This window comes from Bos grunniens, chromosome 8 (assembly GCF_055505025.1).
Source record: "Bos grunniens cultivar Pamir isolate PY7600 chromosome 8, Bosgru_T2T1.0, whole genome shotgun sequence".
Lineage (NCBI taxonomy): Eukaryota > Metazoa > Chordata > Mammalia > Artiodactyla > Bovidae > Bos > Bos grunniens.
In genome coordinates, this window is record NC_141172.1 from 28,551,491 (window position 1) to 28,568,139 (window position 16,649).

Sequence of the window (16,649 nt, forward strand, 5' to 3'; positions counted from 1 at the left end):
AAATTTATAGTTTATAAAGTGTGGTTCCCAAACTAGCAGCATCCGATCTGTCATGGGCTTCTTAGCAGGGCAGAGTCATGGGCCCCATTCTGATTTAATAATCAGATCTCTGAAGATAAGCCTGAAACTGGGTTAGAATATACTCTTCAGGTGATTTGTAGGCATGTTAAAGCTTGAGAAGGCAATGGCACCCCACTCCAGTACTCTTGCCTGAAAAATCCCATGGACGGAGGAGCCTGGTAGGCTGCCGTCGATGGGGTCACGAAGAGTCAGACACGACTGAGTGACTTCACTTTTACTTTTCACTTTCATGCATTGGAGAAGGAAATGGCAACCCACTCCAGTGTTCTTGTCTGGAGAATCCCAGGGACAGGGGAGCCTGGTGGGCTGCCGTCTCTGGGGTCGCACAGAGTCGGACACGACTGAAGTGCCTTAGCAGTAGCAGCAGCAGGAAAGCTTGAGAACCACTGCTGTGGAGCATGGATGACAGAAAGAATTTAGAAGGTGTTTATTATAAATCCCTTATTTGACTTATGATGAACCTGAGAGCTGGGGTGAATAGGTAACTTATCAAAGATGAACTTACTGGTGGTTGATAACTAAGACATGAGTCTCCTGACTCTGCTCTGTCTTTAGGCTGTGTAAACATCCTAAGCAATGAGAGGATTATCAGAGAATTTTTGAAAGGAAGATATAATTATGTTATATTACCTTTTCAAAAGTGTGTCTACAAAAGTATAAATGAAAATAGGCACATGATTTAAGTATGCAGTGACTGATATATAATATTTGCTTGTGTTTCACATGCAATGAATGTTATGTTTATGTGTCTCCAAATAGAATCGGGAAGAAGGAAGTGACTTCTCTAAACTTAAGCTAATTATTCTCTAAGCAGTGAATTTATTAGGTCTATGACCTTGGGTAAAACATTCAATCTCTTTGAGCCTTAATTTCCTTATCTATGAAATGGGGTTAATAATAACTACCAAAACTGCTGTTAGGATAAGGTAGCTTATGTGAAAGTGTTTTGTAGGTCGTAAAGCTTTATAAATGTGAGTGATATTGTTTTTATTGCATAGTTTAAGTCCATTTATCTAGCAAATGTTTATTAAACATGTGTTATAGGCCATATTATAAGAATAGACTTTTTAGAAATGTGTTTTTGTTTGGAAGAATTACAATATTTTAAGGTGATTTCCTAATTTATTCACATAATTAATCAGTCGGAAACCCACTTAGTTTTAATAAGGAAATTTTTGCTTTGAAACTTCAAATCCTGTGTTTTGTATTGACTCTTACCTTAAGTTGTTAGTTTCCTTCTGACTTTTTCTTAATTCTTATTTTCTAGAGATATTTAACCAACACATTGTGAGGTGTACTCTACTTTAATATTTTTAATTTTGTCCTTTAAGAGGTGATTCAGCTTAAAAATTAAATGAGGGTATAATTATTTATATAACCTTACAGAACAGCAGCAGAAGCGTGTGAGTAATTTAAGTCAATGAGTGGTTTATGTGACTCATCACACCTTAAAATGAATTGGGAGTAGTTTTGCTTTCATCAATTAAATAGAAGTATAGTGGTTATTAATATGAGTCTTTTGATTTGTTCATTTAAGCAGGTTCTAGAAGTTCTTCGTAGAGGTATGCTAGGATCTCTCTGAAATTTTATATACTTATGTCTCTTTAGCTTGGAAGCACCCACTCCAGTGTTCTTGCCTGGAGAATCCCAGGGATGGAGGAGCCTGGTGGGCTGCCGTCTATGGGGTTGCACAGAGTTGGACACGACTAAAGCGACTTAGCAGCAGCAGCAGCAGCATGGAAACAGTTCATTTTTTAGGAATGCCCACCTACCTACCTCTGGGCTTCCCAGGTGGCATTAGTAGTAAATAATCCATCTGCCAATGTAGGAGAGGCAAGAGATGAGGGTTCGATCCCTGGGTAGGGAAGGTCCCTTAGAGTAGGAAATGGCAACCCATTCCAGTATTTTTGGAAAATTCCATGGACAGAGGAGTGCGGCAGGCTACAGTCCATGGGGTCTCAAATAGTCGGACACAACTGGGCGCACACACACACACCTACCTGTAGAGGTGGCGCTTCTTTAAAAAGTGGCACTTTCTTTGCATTTACACTAGGCGGTAGTGTTAATTAATACCAGCTAAAATGCAGTTATCTATGAAGCCCAGGGATGTATTCCTTTGATGGGAACTGAGAGACAGTTCTTTAAATATTTTAATGTTTTGTTCACTATTTGATGTTGAAGATCTTTCCAAAGTACACACTTCCTTTCCTTTAAGGGCAATATCATTGTCATAAAAAAAGTTAGTCATTTTAATAACATGCCACCATATGGTTCAACTCACACTTCACTGTAGGGTCCAGGAGAGGCCTGACCTGAAGGGTGCCCCCCAACTGGGGAGGTATGAGAGGTAGAGAGATGATCAGTACGGCTGTGCTGGGTGGGTAGCATTTCTGTGATGAACGAACAAACCTCTGCCCTCACCCTCATCACCTACTCCCTTTACCTTCCTTTGTTCCTGCCTCTGGACTCTGCGTCTTCTGTTGAATTACCGTTTGTTGGTTCCTTGCCTTAAGGAATTATCCTAATATTTTTAGAAGTAGACAGTGGAGTGGTCAAGGCTTTTTTCCATTTGCACTACTTTTTATAGTAATGTCATTTTAAAGTGACTAAGATTATTTTATTTTACTTTCTAAATTAACTAGTGTAAATAAATCTTTATAACCCATATATTCTGTTTCTGTACATTTCTATTTAGTTCCATACTAGTATTCTAGGGAATGAAGTGTATTCCTTTTAAGAAATCTCCCAGATCCATTAATACCTGAATTCAGGTTGTTTTTCAAATGCAGTTTTTAAAATTAATTCTAATTCCAGATTGAAAAAATTAACACAGGTAATATTGCTATTAAACAAAGACAATGCATATTTTAAAAATACAGTATCATGGACATGAAGTTAAGGGCAATATTTTTTTAAATGAAAAATTGCATTTTTATCTTGGGTTTTTCCCAAGTTGGAGTGATTCCTAACATGGTAGACATATATGTATGCTATAAATATTCTAAGCTTTAGGGAATGATTATTAAGTATTTGGCTTTTAGTCTAAACAGAGACAAAATAATCATATACATGCAGATATATGATTTCAGTATAATTTCAACCTGTTAACTAGGATTTCCTTTAGTTTTACTGAGTCAGAAATACATTACATAATAACTTCCTGGAAAATCTGCAGTGTACAAGAGATACAGCTATCTTGATACATATTAAAACTGACTCTGAATAAATGAAATTTGAAATGGGAAGTTTTTAGGACTCATTCAAGAACATTTACCTGTGAAAGTTCAAAATATTCTTTCTTCTTTTTCCTAGCACAATTTTAAACAGAACAAAATTAAAATAATGAAAATGTTTTCTATTGTACTTATTGTATTACCTCTTCTGCTTGAAAATTTATATTTTGGCCTCATATGAAGTGACAGATCATTACAGCCAATTTGTGGTTTTAACAATCAGAAGTAACTGACTAATGATGCTATTCATATTGGGTTGGGAATTTAAGAAGACTCTGTGTGTGTGTGTTTGTGTATGCTTATATTTTAGTATTTCCTTCACCATTGAAATGCCAAAAACAGTTTGTAAAGCTGTTCTAAATTTTTGGTGTTCTCAAACTCAAGGTTGTTAATCTTTTCCTAGGTTTTTTTTTTTCCCGATCTTGTAAATACTTCAAATTATTTTTTGTAAAAACATTTTTTAAGAAAAATTAGGAACTTTACTTCCGATCCTGGAGCAGAAGAAAGGGTAGAGATCTTAACCGGAAGAAAAATGTTTTAAATGCCCTCCACATTTACAACTTTAGTTGTACAACTTGGATGCCTTTTTATATATTTAGTTTCATTCAAGTTTTCCACTCTTCATTCTGAAAAGGAAGCAAAATACTGAATCCATTTTCCAAAGGAAAATGTTTGTAGTGTCACGAAAAATGAGAACAGATGGCCCTGCAAAGCTTTGGGGAGAATATCGCTCTCCAATTCAAATTGTTAGGCAAAGTCAGAGACAAAAGACAAGCTACCAATCATTGCAGTGATTTGTATGACTTAATTCAAGTGTGCCAAACAGAGAGTTACAAGGTAGAATTTTGCCTCTTACATTAACTTAAAGATGTTTTACTAATTTACAGTCCAGACTTGACTAAGTGGATGCCCCAGAAGGCATGTTTTGTTAGGAAAAAGAATAATCAGGGAAAAGCAGTCCTCATCACTTCAAATGCATTCTATAATTTTGTGTTTCACAGTGGGCACGATTATCCAGATGCAGTGTGACAGTGTACTAGCGGAATAAACAGATCTTCTGAACCTGAAGTCCTCTGCTCATTTCCCTCCACCTTTAACTAGATTAGTTTTGCAGTGCATCAGGGCTTGGGTTGTGTGGGGTGCATTAACTTCTCCCCACACTATTCTGATTGAGCAGCAAAGCATCCATTACCAATACCATATCCAAAGTGACGTTTCCATACAGGCTGCCTGCTGTTTCATTCATAACCACAAAACAGACTGAAATGACTTTTCTTCTTTTTACAACTTGCAAAGAGTTAATGGACTGTGCTGGCCCCCTGCCAGAACCTTTAAGAAACTTTATAAATGTGTTATAAGGCTGGGACACCATAGTGTGGGATTTTATTGGTTATTCATCTTAATGAGTAAAAATATGTATGCACAATTAAGGCCACGTTCTCTAGCAATTGCCTTCTAATAAATGTTGAGTCTTTGTCAGGACTCGTCGTTGCATTTGCTGATCAGTTTTGATTCTTTTTTTCTTCTAAACCTAAAGTTATCAGCAGTGTAATAACATGGCCTTTGTTTAAAGAAATACCAGCTTAGTATTTGAGATGAACAATTATTTAATGATGAAAGGAACATTCTTAAGTAAGTGGTAAGAATGACTATTTAAAAAAAAAAAAACAACAACAAACTCGGTGAAAAACAGCCTGAAGCATAATCTGCAGCATTTTCTCATTATTTATGTAAAAAAATATTAGTCTATGATCTACTAATTCTTCAAAAGGCAGAGATAACCTAGTTTTGTGCAGATTATGTGGGAAAGAAATCTATGAGTAAGCAGCATTAAATGTTTCTTTCCTGTCTGTTCTGACATGTAAGTTATCAGAAAACTTATTTTTTTTAATCAGAAAGCATTTTTATTTTCATACATTTTCATTCTTCTTCCACTTTTGACATTTTCTCCCTACCACTCTAAAGGTAGAGTGTTTCAAGTAGGGAATGAGGGCAGAAATCATATCATATTGAAAATTAATATAAAAATAGACTGAATCAGGTCTAGGTAAATTTCATGCTGCAGCTATTTGAAAAATGATGAATATTTTTGTGTGTTTTGAAATATGTACTTTCTCCCCTAAATAAAATACTGTGCACCTTCAAAGAATGTTGAGTGGTCTTTTTCAGTTTGTGAAAGTAATCACAGGCACCTCAAATGTGGAAAATTTCCAGGAAATTTTTTTGGCAAAATGATTTTTATATTATGGTCATTGGAGTGACCATAATATGGGGAATATGGGTAAATTTTATACTATTTTATAAAAAGTAGTTCTGAACAGTTATTTAAAAAAATCTTTGGTGAGTAAAACTACCCAGAGAGTGTTAGTATATTACCCTTGCAAGGCCGTAGAATAAGTTTAGGCCATGTTTGTTTTTATGGATTTGAGTAAGTTAGTATGAGTAAGTCTGATCTTAATTCATACTAAAGTTTCTGAGACATAAATTCATCTGTGGTTTTGTTTGGAGTGGAAGTGAGAGTAATTCAGTTTTCTTGAATTAACAAATTTAGAAATATGCTTAATTTATGTCTCTTTGACAGTTTAACCTTGATGTTAGAATGGGTGCCAACTGCAATGAAAATTCAAACAGCCATTGAATTTAACACCTAGTTGTTTATTCTCTTAAAGATGAGCCAGAACTTGGCCTTGAGTTCTAAAAATAATCTGTCTTGAGGTTATTAAAATAAGATTACAGATGAGAGAATAAAATGTGAAAGATGATTCAAAGTGACTTTGGGGGGGAAATAAAACTATTTGGGGGGTGGGAAATAATCTTTCATCTTAGAGTTTGAATCCTGGGTGTGGCTGGCTGTATTTTCAAGTGGAGACATCGTCCTGTGTTGCTTGACCTTGTGAGTTTGATGATTCTGTGCTCTGTATTGAAACTAACCACCTAAACTGAAGCAAAGAAGCATTTTGCCCTTGTACTTTTTCTCTGAATCTCATTCATCCGAGGAGAAGAAGGATGTGGTGAGAGTGGGGTTGGTGGATCTCTTTCAGGTGGCAATGGAAGCTGGCTCTTCCCTGCAGCCATGTTTTATCAGTAGACAAATAGATCAGACCCCAAACCCTGGTTAAGTACAACTAAGCCTGCAGTAACATTCAAGGGAAAAGTGGCACAGGGGGAGAAATCAGACTGTCATTTGCAAGATGTGGCTTAGAGGGGGAATTACTTGAGCCTGTGGTGAAGTCTTGGAACTTTGGTGGGCGATTAGGTGGTTTGTGGGGAGTGAAGAGGGCAGTGACTTTGAAAAGGGTGTCTGTTGGTCACGTGTTATCACAGCACTGAGCTGCTCATGCTGAACTGGCCCTTTGCCATTCAACTGCATGCAGCAACTTAGTCCTCAATTTGTGGCCTGCCACGGGCAAAAAGGGTTTTCTGGTCTCATCCTTCTCCCAGCCTGTGCACATTACCAAACCACAATATAAACTCACTACAGTCAGCAGCCTTCATTCAAGTGAGGCTTCCGCCAGGAAAATTGGGACATTATGTGTCAAAAATTAGGAAGGTTGCCCAAAAAACCTTGTAATTGTAGAGGAGTAACCTCTACGTGGCCTCTCTCAGTCTGATGGTGACACTTCTAATTTGAGAAACTAGCAGATTTATATGGGACTCTGCAGTCAGATTTGATTGAGTTTAATTCCTGGCTGTTTTAGTTGTTTGTGGAATAGCCTGAGGCAAATTTTCTTACCTGAAAATGGGGCTAATAATAATAATACCTATCACACAGTGTTTATTGCAAGGAAGAAATCCACCTAGAGTACTGAGAACACTCTTGGACAAGTAAAGAAATGCCCACTGACTATTAGCCTTACCATCATTTTATTGCTCTTTTTCCAGAAGGTATCTGCTGATGAAGGAGAGGGTAGGGTATAGAACATTTAAACACATACAACATAAGAGGCACTGGTGCTTTATGTAACTAATTGCATTTATTCGCACTAGGATCCTTCCCAGTGGGGGGATCTATTTTATATGTATTTCACTGTCGTGTGTACTCAGTGAGACATAACGTGTATGATTTTTAGACATTTGTACTTTAGTTGGGGATACAGAATATATCTGCTTGGCAATATGTACCTGAAATGACTCACATAAGAAAAAAATCTGAAACTATTTTTTAGTGTTTTGTGTAAAACATGTCTTAATCTCCTCTTTCTGTATGTTATAGCAGAGTCTTTACCTGTAGTAGGTGATAGATCAACATTTGTTAAATTCCTCTGCTTATCGAATAGTTTGTCATTTTAGAATTTGGGAACTCTCAAGGAAGAAAAGAAGTTAATGGTATCAAACCATAAACTTACTTGAAAGTGAAAAAAAAATGAAGCTCAAGTTTTAAAAGTATTAGTAAGTTAATAGTGAATATTTTCTGAACACACCAACTTTGGTTCACCAGCCTGTTATTGTACAGCTATGTGACTGACTCTCTTGATAACTAATTAAACAATGGCTAAAAATTCCCATATGTGTTTTTGTGCAGGATTATAATAATCGTGAGAAAATTTTCTGCCTTAAAAAGGCTTAAGAAGTATGTGTACATAGGCACCTTTATATATATTTCAGATGAGTACGGGAGAAAGAACAGTATTCAGAATACACCATTAAAGAGACATTAGAGTTTCTTCTATTATGGGGATTTTAAAAAATAAAATAGGAATTATTGGTGTGGCTGTGCTGAGTGTGTGGACTTATAATTAAAGCTAGAAAGCCTGGGCATTTGGGGAATAAGCACTATGCGTATAATGAGTGCACCGGTCTGTGTCAGCATCATAGAATTCATCTTTCACCTCTGAATTATCTCTCAGCAGAGGCAACGTTGGATTCAGTTGAAGCTTAGAATTACGGAAACCTAATCACTGCCAATAATGATTATAGGATAGTATACCAGGCCTACTGTGTCTCTCAACCTGGGCTTAAAATTGTGGAACACCCTAAAAGAGAAAAATCTAGTGACCTTATTATGCAGTATTTGGCAGCTGTGAACATAGCATTTTAGCTGGGACTTAAGTCTAAGAGAGAAAAGATAAGACAGAGACAGTACACATCTTGCAAGATCTAGCTGTACTTTTATAATTCAAGTGTTTTGTACATTCCTACCAGGAGTAAGGGCTTCCCAGGTGGCTGAGTGGTAAAGAATCCACCTGCCAATGCAGGAGACCCAGGAGATGTGAGTTTGATCCTTGGGTCAGCAAGATCCCTTGGAAGAGGAAATGGCAACCCATTCCAGTATTCTTGCCTGAAAAAATTCAATGGACAGCGGAGCCTGGAAGGCTACACTCTATGGGGTCACTAAGTCAGATATGATTGAAAACACAAACACACACACACACCAGGAGTAAACTGGGTGGGGTCATAAAGAGTCAGATATGACTGAACACACACACACACACACACACACACATGAGTAAACTGGACACACACACACACACACACACACACACACACACACACACACACCCAGGAGTAAACTGGATGGCTGGAGTTCCATGCAGTCCCTCTCTCCCCAGCCCTCCCTCCTTTTGGTCAGCTCTTGGAACTTGCAGCCACTATGGATTTGGTCTCAATTTTTACAATTAAGTGGGTTTTGTGCTATGGATATTTGCCATAGAAAACTTTTTCCCCCTTCAAATTCGTTACTTTAACAATGTAAAAGAAGCATTGCTCCTTAACGAAAGAGAAGGAAGCAGATTAGTTTTTTGGTTTTCATTTTGCATATACACGTGCTTTGCCACAGACTCTAAATCTGGTCAGAATCGTGCATTGCAAATGGGAAAATGTGGTCTTTGCTCAAGCTTTTCTGTAGTGTATTTCCCTGTAGTGGGGAGTTCTGACTTTACTTTTTTCCCCAGAAAATTACATGAGTTCCTCTCATGAGTAGCAAACGTTGTGGGCATAGGCGTCACTGACATGTGGAGCTGAGAGGGATTCAGAAAAGACCCCTGTCTCCACTTTATAACTTGGAACATTGCAATATTGCTTTATAGTTTTTCAAGCAACTTAAAAAAAAAAAAAGTTTTGATAGCAGGCCATCTTTCTGTGGGAAATGTGCGTCTTGGCTTCCTGCAAGGCCGTCGTGGGTCTGCCCGGCCGCCGGCTGCCCTCTGCCCTTGGTGAGGCGGGCCAGGCCGGCGACATTTCAGGAGGCCGCTTGGCAGCCATTTTAGATCCTGCCCGCGCGCAGGGCTCCTGGCTGCCAAGAGCTGCAGCCGCTCCGTGCCAAGACACTCTTGGCAGTGGAGATAAACTTTGTAGAGATACACAGTCCAGAAATATCTTATAATTACAAAGCACAGGGGGCAGAATGTTTTTACAATACAGCTGTGCTAATGTAAACATTTAATTTGGCAGCCTTCTCCACCCACTTTTCAATTAACCGGGTTTATGCAGATACTTTAGGTCTGTAATAAACTTTATTGCTACTTCTCTTGGAGTACAGTTTATGAAACACAGATTGGAGGGGCTTTTTTGGGGGGTTTTCCATCCATTTAGGAAAGCACATGGTGAAGGTTGTGTTGCCATGAAGGGGAAGTGTAAGCTTTCTGTCTCAAAAACTGCCACAGGCCTGGCTTAACTGAAACAATGTCTTTAAGGAGAAAAATGTGGGGGCTGTCTCCTTTGGCTTCTAAAGCCTGCGAGAGGATATTAATAGAAAGAGGTAAAATCACTTATATAGCTACAAGAAAAGACACTTGTGTTGGTGATCATTAAAAAAGATAAATGTCCCCTGCAAGGCATGAGACTGTTTCAAGAGATAAATTCCCAATAACAGTTCTTACAGATATAATTATAATAATTGTGTAATCGCCGTGATAATTATTCTTATAGAGTGAAAGAAATAATTTTCTATCTAAAGTAGCATTCAACTGTTCAGCTCACAAAGCTAGTCAATAGATCCTTTTCAGCTAACCTAAAAAAATGGTAGAGGTCATGGAGTTTTAAAGCTAAATTTGTTTTTAATTGACATTGTGAAAAAGGAAGGTATTTTTTTTTTTTCATAAGGAATATGACATCACATTTCAGGATATCTCTTTGCATAGATTTGCTCATATGCTTCTCAAATAGATTAGAGAGCACCATATAAATGCCATACATATGAATAGTTTTTTTTGTTTTTTAAGACAAAAGAATTTCAAGTTGTATTTTCATGTCTTACCACTTAGAAACTTTTCCTTGGTTATGGTTTTTAAAAATTCGCTTTTCTTCTTAATGATGGATTTTCTTAATAGAAAACCATTCTTGTAATGTTTTCACCTCAGGACTCCTTTTGAATCCCTCATGTAATCAGGGTCCATCACCATCCAGTCTATGGGTGTGACCATAAAGTAATTTTCAGTCTGAAGTCGTGTTTGACTGTTTGGCTTCCAGAGCTCAACAGATCCCTTTCAGCTATTCTGAGAGGCGGTGGAAGTCAGAGAATTATAGAGCTGTGGTATCATTATTTTGTAGTTTTGTTTCATGCTTCCACAGCTGTTTCGTTATCACATCACCTTGGTGCATTCTGCTTATCGCAGCTACACAAGGCATTTACAATGGCTCGTATTCTGTCCGGTGTTTTATTCATTAAAAACAGAAATCAAACAAAAAAAAACGTGTCACAGTGAAATATATGTGTGTATTATGTCAATTTTATTTTCAGAGTATAATAATTGGGGATACTGTTTATCAATTTCAAAAAGAACTCTTTTTATCTGTCAGTAAGGGGTGAAGTCAGCACAATGTGGATTAGATTATAAGCTGCTTGAAGAGAGGAACAAATGGTGTTTTGGTCTCTATTGTAGATTGAGCTCAAGGGTTGATGCATGGGAATCTTGTCACAGTCAAAGAGGTCAGTCTTCTGCAGCGAAGCAGCATATGTGCCACCAGCTATAAAGCAGTATTCAAGTCATGTATTAGAAATAAGCGCAAGGAGTGGTGGGCCTTGGGGGTGGCCGTCTTAGCAGGGAGACAGTAAGTTTAAGAAAAGATAGAATTCAAGGGCTTTGAAGAATGAATTAGGAGTTAATAGCTTTGAAGAAGGGATACTTTAGAAAGAGAAACCATGTGGGCAGAAGCATAGAGACCTGAAATTGCACAACATATTCTAGGAATTTCCAGAGTGTGCTGGAGTTGACATATTGGGAAATTGGGCAACGATGGGAAAAGGGGTGAAAGAAGGTTGTCCTTTGATTGCAGTGGGCGATGAGACTAGGTTGGGGCCAGGTGATGAAGAGCAGATCATTATTGATTGTTCAAGGTAATAAGGAATCATTCAAATGTTTTAAAGTTTGAAGTGTTGTGACTCCTGGTTGGCAGTGCAGAGGATGGAGTCTGCTTTCATTGTGAATAATAAATCCTAATGGTCTGAGGAGGCTGAGGCTATTGTCAGATGAGACATGAAGACTCAAGGAGATTTTAGCAACGTTTCCAAAGGAGACAACGGGGTAGACTTAAGAGATAGAGTCTAGCCCAACGATTGAATGTAAGGCTTTAGGGAGATGGGGTTTCCAGATGTCTGAGTTTTCAGCTTGGACCACGGAGTGGATATGGACGCTGTTAATTGAGGTATGGAAGAGGGGTTGCTGAGAGTGTGCATAAGTCTTGCACTAGGCAACATAAGGGGGATTTTGCAGTTGAATAGAGAGGTTAGGCTTAGAAATACAGATTTAGAATCCCTCACAAATGGGTAATATTTGTAAACATGGAGCTTGTTGAGTTTGTTCAGGGGGAACCAATAAAGATAAGATGGAAGGCCACTTGCTTGGTTGTCTTACAGATCGTCAACATGCAAGGACCCTACAAATGAGGAGGTGACCATAGCGATTGAAAAGACACCGCCGAAAGACAGGCTTGGAACCAGGAAGGGTCAGTTCCCTGGAGAAGAAGGGAAGGAGAATTTTTAGAAGTTGCGGATACTTAGTGTCCACAGTCAATTAGGTAGAGTTTGAGAAGGTCAAGGCAAGTTGTGATTTATAGAAACAGTGATTTTAGAGTTAGGACACATCTGTACTTATTGATTCTGAGAGCTTGGTATTATGTATAAAGATTATTATTTGCCTAATTTAAACAGTGGTCAGGCAGTGTTAAGTTTTGCCCTTGCCTTTTACCCCTCAGCATGTAACTTTGGTGAAACAGATTGTCAGACTGTGGTCCTGGGTTGCTTAAGGGATGAATTTTCTGTAGGCCTTAAGAAATATCTGGTAGAAAACAATGGATTATGTTTATTTGTAATCTCTCTCCTCTCCTAATTCTGTTGGAAATAGGTTTTTTTTTTTTTCTCCATCTCACTTCACCACTGGCTACTTGTACTGAAAGAAGTAGAAGCTACTTTGAAAGTTTTGTGTGGATTTTGGAGAAGTTATGAACAATTTCACAGAAAATGAAAGGTGCCCAACCTCTGAGCATACCCCTTTAATTGCTCTTACGAAGCCTTCAGACATTCCCTTGGGGGAAAATTACGCATCTAGCTCCAGGTCCCAGAATTCACCCTGTTAACTACAGTAGTGACGTTTATTTGTACAGTCCCCTCTGTGCCTGTTCTCTCTGTGTGACTCCCCAGTTGAGCAGTAAAAGACTCAGAAAATGGTGATATTATGCTAGAACATACAGATTATATTAGAAAATATGTTTGTGCCAACTAATATGTAAGTTAAAACAATAGCCTGCTGCAAGTTGGGTGCAGCTCTGCGGCCTCCTGGGATATCTTAGCAGGTTTTGTTAAGTCCTTTTTTAAAATACCTGTTGCCTTCACATGTGTTGAGGTCCATCTTCAACATGCAATGTCGACTTCACAGTTGCCTCTGAATAAAAATAAATGAGCAAGTAGAATGCTTGTTAGTTAAAATTGAAAGCACAAATATATATGGCCCTTTCCAAAAGCCAAATGTACCAGACTCCAGTACATTTTTACTTGGTTTTATCTCTCCAGCCCTTTAACCATCCTAAGACACTGCTTCACCACTTCCTCGAGGAAGCACAAGCAGGAGCAAATTAAGTTTCCGAAAGTAAAGTTGGATCCTGTTTAAGTAGATTAGGGTCTGGCATACCATTTAATTTTATCAGGCATTTAAAGTGAAGGATGTACACTGTGGCCGGCTGTGACTTGCCAATTAGCTGGGCTTTCCCCACTGTTTCTGGTTTGGCAGGGACGAGGTGGTTCACCCTGCTGCACTGCTGCCTGCCAAGGACACATGGCCAGTTCCCGGCTTCCTGTCTTCCTCTTTGTGTCCTGGCCTTGCCTTCCAGGGAGCTGCCAAGACACCATTGCCAAAAATCTTCCTTCGGAAAGGTCAAGCAACCTCAAGTCACCTATGCCAATATTTGTGTTTTCTTTTAAATCCTTCTGTTTCGGTGCTCAACTTGGAGAAGAGTGTACAACCGAACATGCAGAGAGTGGAACCTGGGGTCACTTTGGATCACTTGGATAAAGCAACAGAACCCAAAGAATCCCTTGGCTGGTCAGGGTATGATGTTTCTGGTAGAATTCTATTTAAAGCTCTGTGAAGTGTGATAGAGCTCAGAATGGTTCAATGTGGATTTGGATGTAGTTTGCTTTTTAGGATTCACTGTACACATGTGAGTTTTGGCTGTAGCTGTCTCCTGGTGTATCTTGTGGCAGGGAGAGAGCGAGTAAAATGGACATTGGTCTTGGCTTGAAGGCTGCAATTTTGTTTGTGTTTTTAGGACTTATATAGTCACATGGTACTTTTGCTTTCCAGTTTGCAAGGAAACATACTGGTAAGCAGTCTGAGAACAGTGCACAAGAGAGTTTACCTGGGGTGCCTGTTGAAAGTGCCACTTTCTTGGCCCCAGCACTGCTGTATGAATCACAGCCATTGGGAGTGAGGTCTGGGAATCTGAATTTTTAACAAGCATCGCTAATGATTCTGATGCTCACTAACTTGTGGACTGAAGGTGTCACTGATTGTGAAATGAAGATAAGGCAGGTAGCATTTATTGTCACCAAACAGCAAATTGTCCCAAGTGTTTCCTTCAGTTGATCTTTCGGAAGACCTAGATCTTAATTTGAATCTTCAGATTGTATGCAAACCAACAACAACAAATGCAAAATTTTTAATAAGAAATTTTATCTAAATAAATATCTCTTGTTTGAACCCTCAATTTTAAGGTTTTTAAAGTTTTTTCTCATGACACACAGGGCTGCCACAGGTTGCATATAGAACAACCCTAGCTATCTTACCACCTGTAGCCCACCTGTGATGTTCTACAGAGTTATAGTGTGATGAGCCTAGAAACACCTCTCACTGAAAGAAAGTTCATGTTGCTAACATTTCAAAATTCTGAGTGGTTTTCTTTAATTTGAAAAGATTCTATAGGGGGAATATGGAGCTCTTACAGTGCCTAAAACTGAGGTACCCAGTGATTCTCACGGCTGTTGTCATTTAATCAAGGGAACACCAAGTGTTCTGCCTGTAGATCCAAGGGAAGTTCAATGTAACCCCAGTATTCTCTTTTGGCTTTTCACGTGAAATTGTCCATAGCATTTCCTTACTAAGTAAGCTCTGTTTAATTTTCCTGTATCTTCTGATATGTTATCAATTTTGGTAAGGATAGCCTTGAACCTTTTTTTTTTTTGGTCATTTTTATTGTAGCATTCCTAGAGTTATGCCCAGGTTACCTTTGTAATTTTGCCTTTTTCTTCCCCCTAAACTGTTTCCAAAATTTGCTGAAAAGCTGTAGCCTCAGGGACACCTCTGCTTTTCTGACCTGACTGACAATCACTCCGGTTATGTGGAACACATGTTCTGTGAGAGTTTGCCGATAGCCTTGGATTCCAAATTTGCAACTTCAGCATCTTCCATTGAAAAGAAACAGCATGTTTTTTCTTAAACTTCCCCTTTGCTTCCCCTTAAACCATAGTCTTTTATGACAGTAATAAGGAAATGTGGTTCTGGGTATAATTGCCAAGAGGCAATTGCACCCCAGAGGACTGGCAGAATTTTCTTTTCTATATCTGAAGGCTGGGCTCCATCAAGAAGCTCCATTTGCAAATAACTCAATTAGAATAATCACAACAATGTCTTTATTTTTGTGGCAGCTTTCCCCATAGAGATCAAAGTACTTTGGAGACATCCTATCAAATTCATTGTTGTAATACCCAGTGGACTAGGATAAAAAAGTTTTATTATAGTTTGTTTGAAATAGGTGATTGAGGCAAAGAGAGGGTAAGTAACATCCCAGAGGTCACAAAAAAAGTCAGTAGGGCATGCAAAGAATTCAGGTTTCCTGTTACTCTGCAAGTTATCAAGCTACATTCTTTCCTGGCCATTGGAAAGATTGAGAATAAAGAAAACCTCTTTTCAGATTGCATAACAATGTAGGTGAAAGTGCTTTGAAAATTGTAAGGCATTGTTGCTATCTTTATCACTTAGTACAAGTGGAAGGTAAGAAAGAGCCTCACTGTCAATAGCTAGCTGTTCCAACTCATGTGACATGGGTTTTTACAAATTCTTGGTTGACCGGGCCCAAATTATCATTCATCTCCATCATCAGTGAAAGACTAATGAAAACTTACATCTATAATTCTGAATTAAATAATGCACTTAAACATTTTATAGCTCGTTACAGATTCTTAAACTGCCTAAGTTCCGTGGGATCGATAGCAAACTTTGAATCAGTTAAGAGGCCAATGATCAAAATCGCTATGGTTGGATAAACCACCTAACGAAGAGCTCATCTGAGCGTTCCGACTTTGCTTAGAGTTTTTACTCATAGATTCTATAGTCCTGAGGGTGGGTCTAAGGAATTTCAGCCCTATTTTTTAATGGGAATTGGAGATTTGGGAGTAAAATTGCTGCTGCTGCTGCTAAGTCGCTTTAGTCGTGTCTGACTCTGTGCGACGCAATAGATGGCAGCCCACCAGGCCCCTCCATCTTAGGGGATTTTCCAGGCAAGAGTACTGGAGTGGGGTGCCATTGCCTTCTCCGTAAAATTGCTACTCATCTTCTAATCTAATTTCAAATTGCTACTCATCTTTCGATCTGATTTCAAAGAGCCTTGGAGGACACACCCTCTGGGAAAGAGACACAATTAATGTGATGTTCTTAATTATTATTGTTTGCCTAGTGATTAAAGTGGCATATTTTGGTGTAGCTTTATAAGTGTCCTCTGTACTGGTATTGGGGAGGGTCAGGAGTGGTAGGATATCCTCCTGTGAACAGGATTTTCTTTTCCCAACCAGGAGCTGAAAACTCAGAAACATCCCCCAGTTATCAGACCTTGCCTTCTAATGGGAAAAATGAGAAGTTAGGCATAAGACAAATATGTGATGTTTTGAAGCTCTCTCTTTGATTTTCA

General features: G+C 38.6%; 1 protein-coding gene across 37 annotated transcripts in view; it reads left to right on the forward strand.

The window, feature by feature from the left end:
• NFIB (nuclear factor I B) overlaps window positions 1-16,649 on the forward strand; it is a 482,616-nt gene that overhangs the window by 336,260 nt on the left and 129,707 nt on the right. Inside the window, exon 1 of one of the 37 annotated variants that reach the window (XM_086415108.1) lies at window positions 13,695-13,795. The exons of the other annotated variants lie outside the window; for them this stretch is intronic. The gene's annotated coding sequence lies outside the window, so the exon portion shown is untranslated. Of the gene's footprint in view, window positions 1-13,694; window positions 13,796-16,649 lie in introns of those variants that run through there. 37 annotated transcript variants of the gene reach the window in all.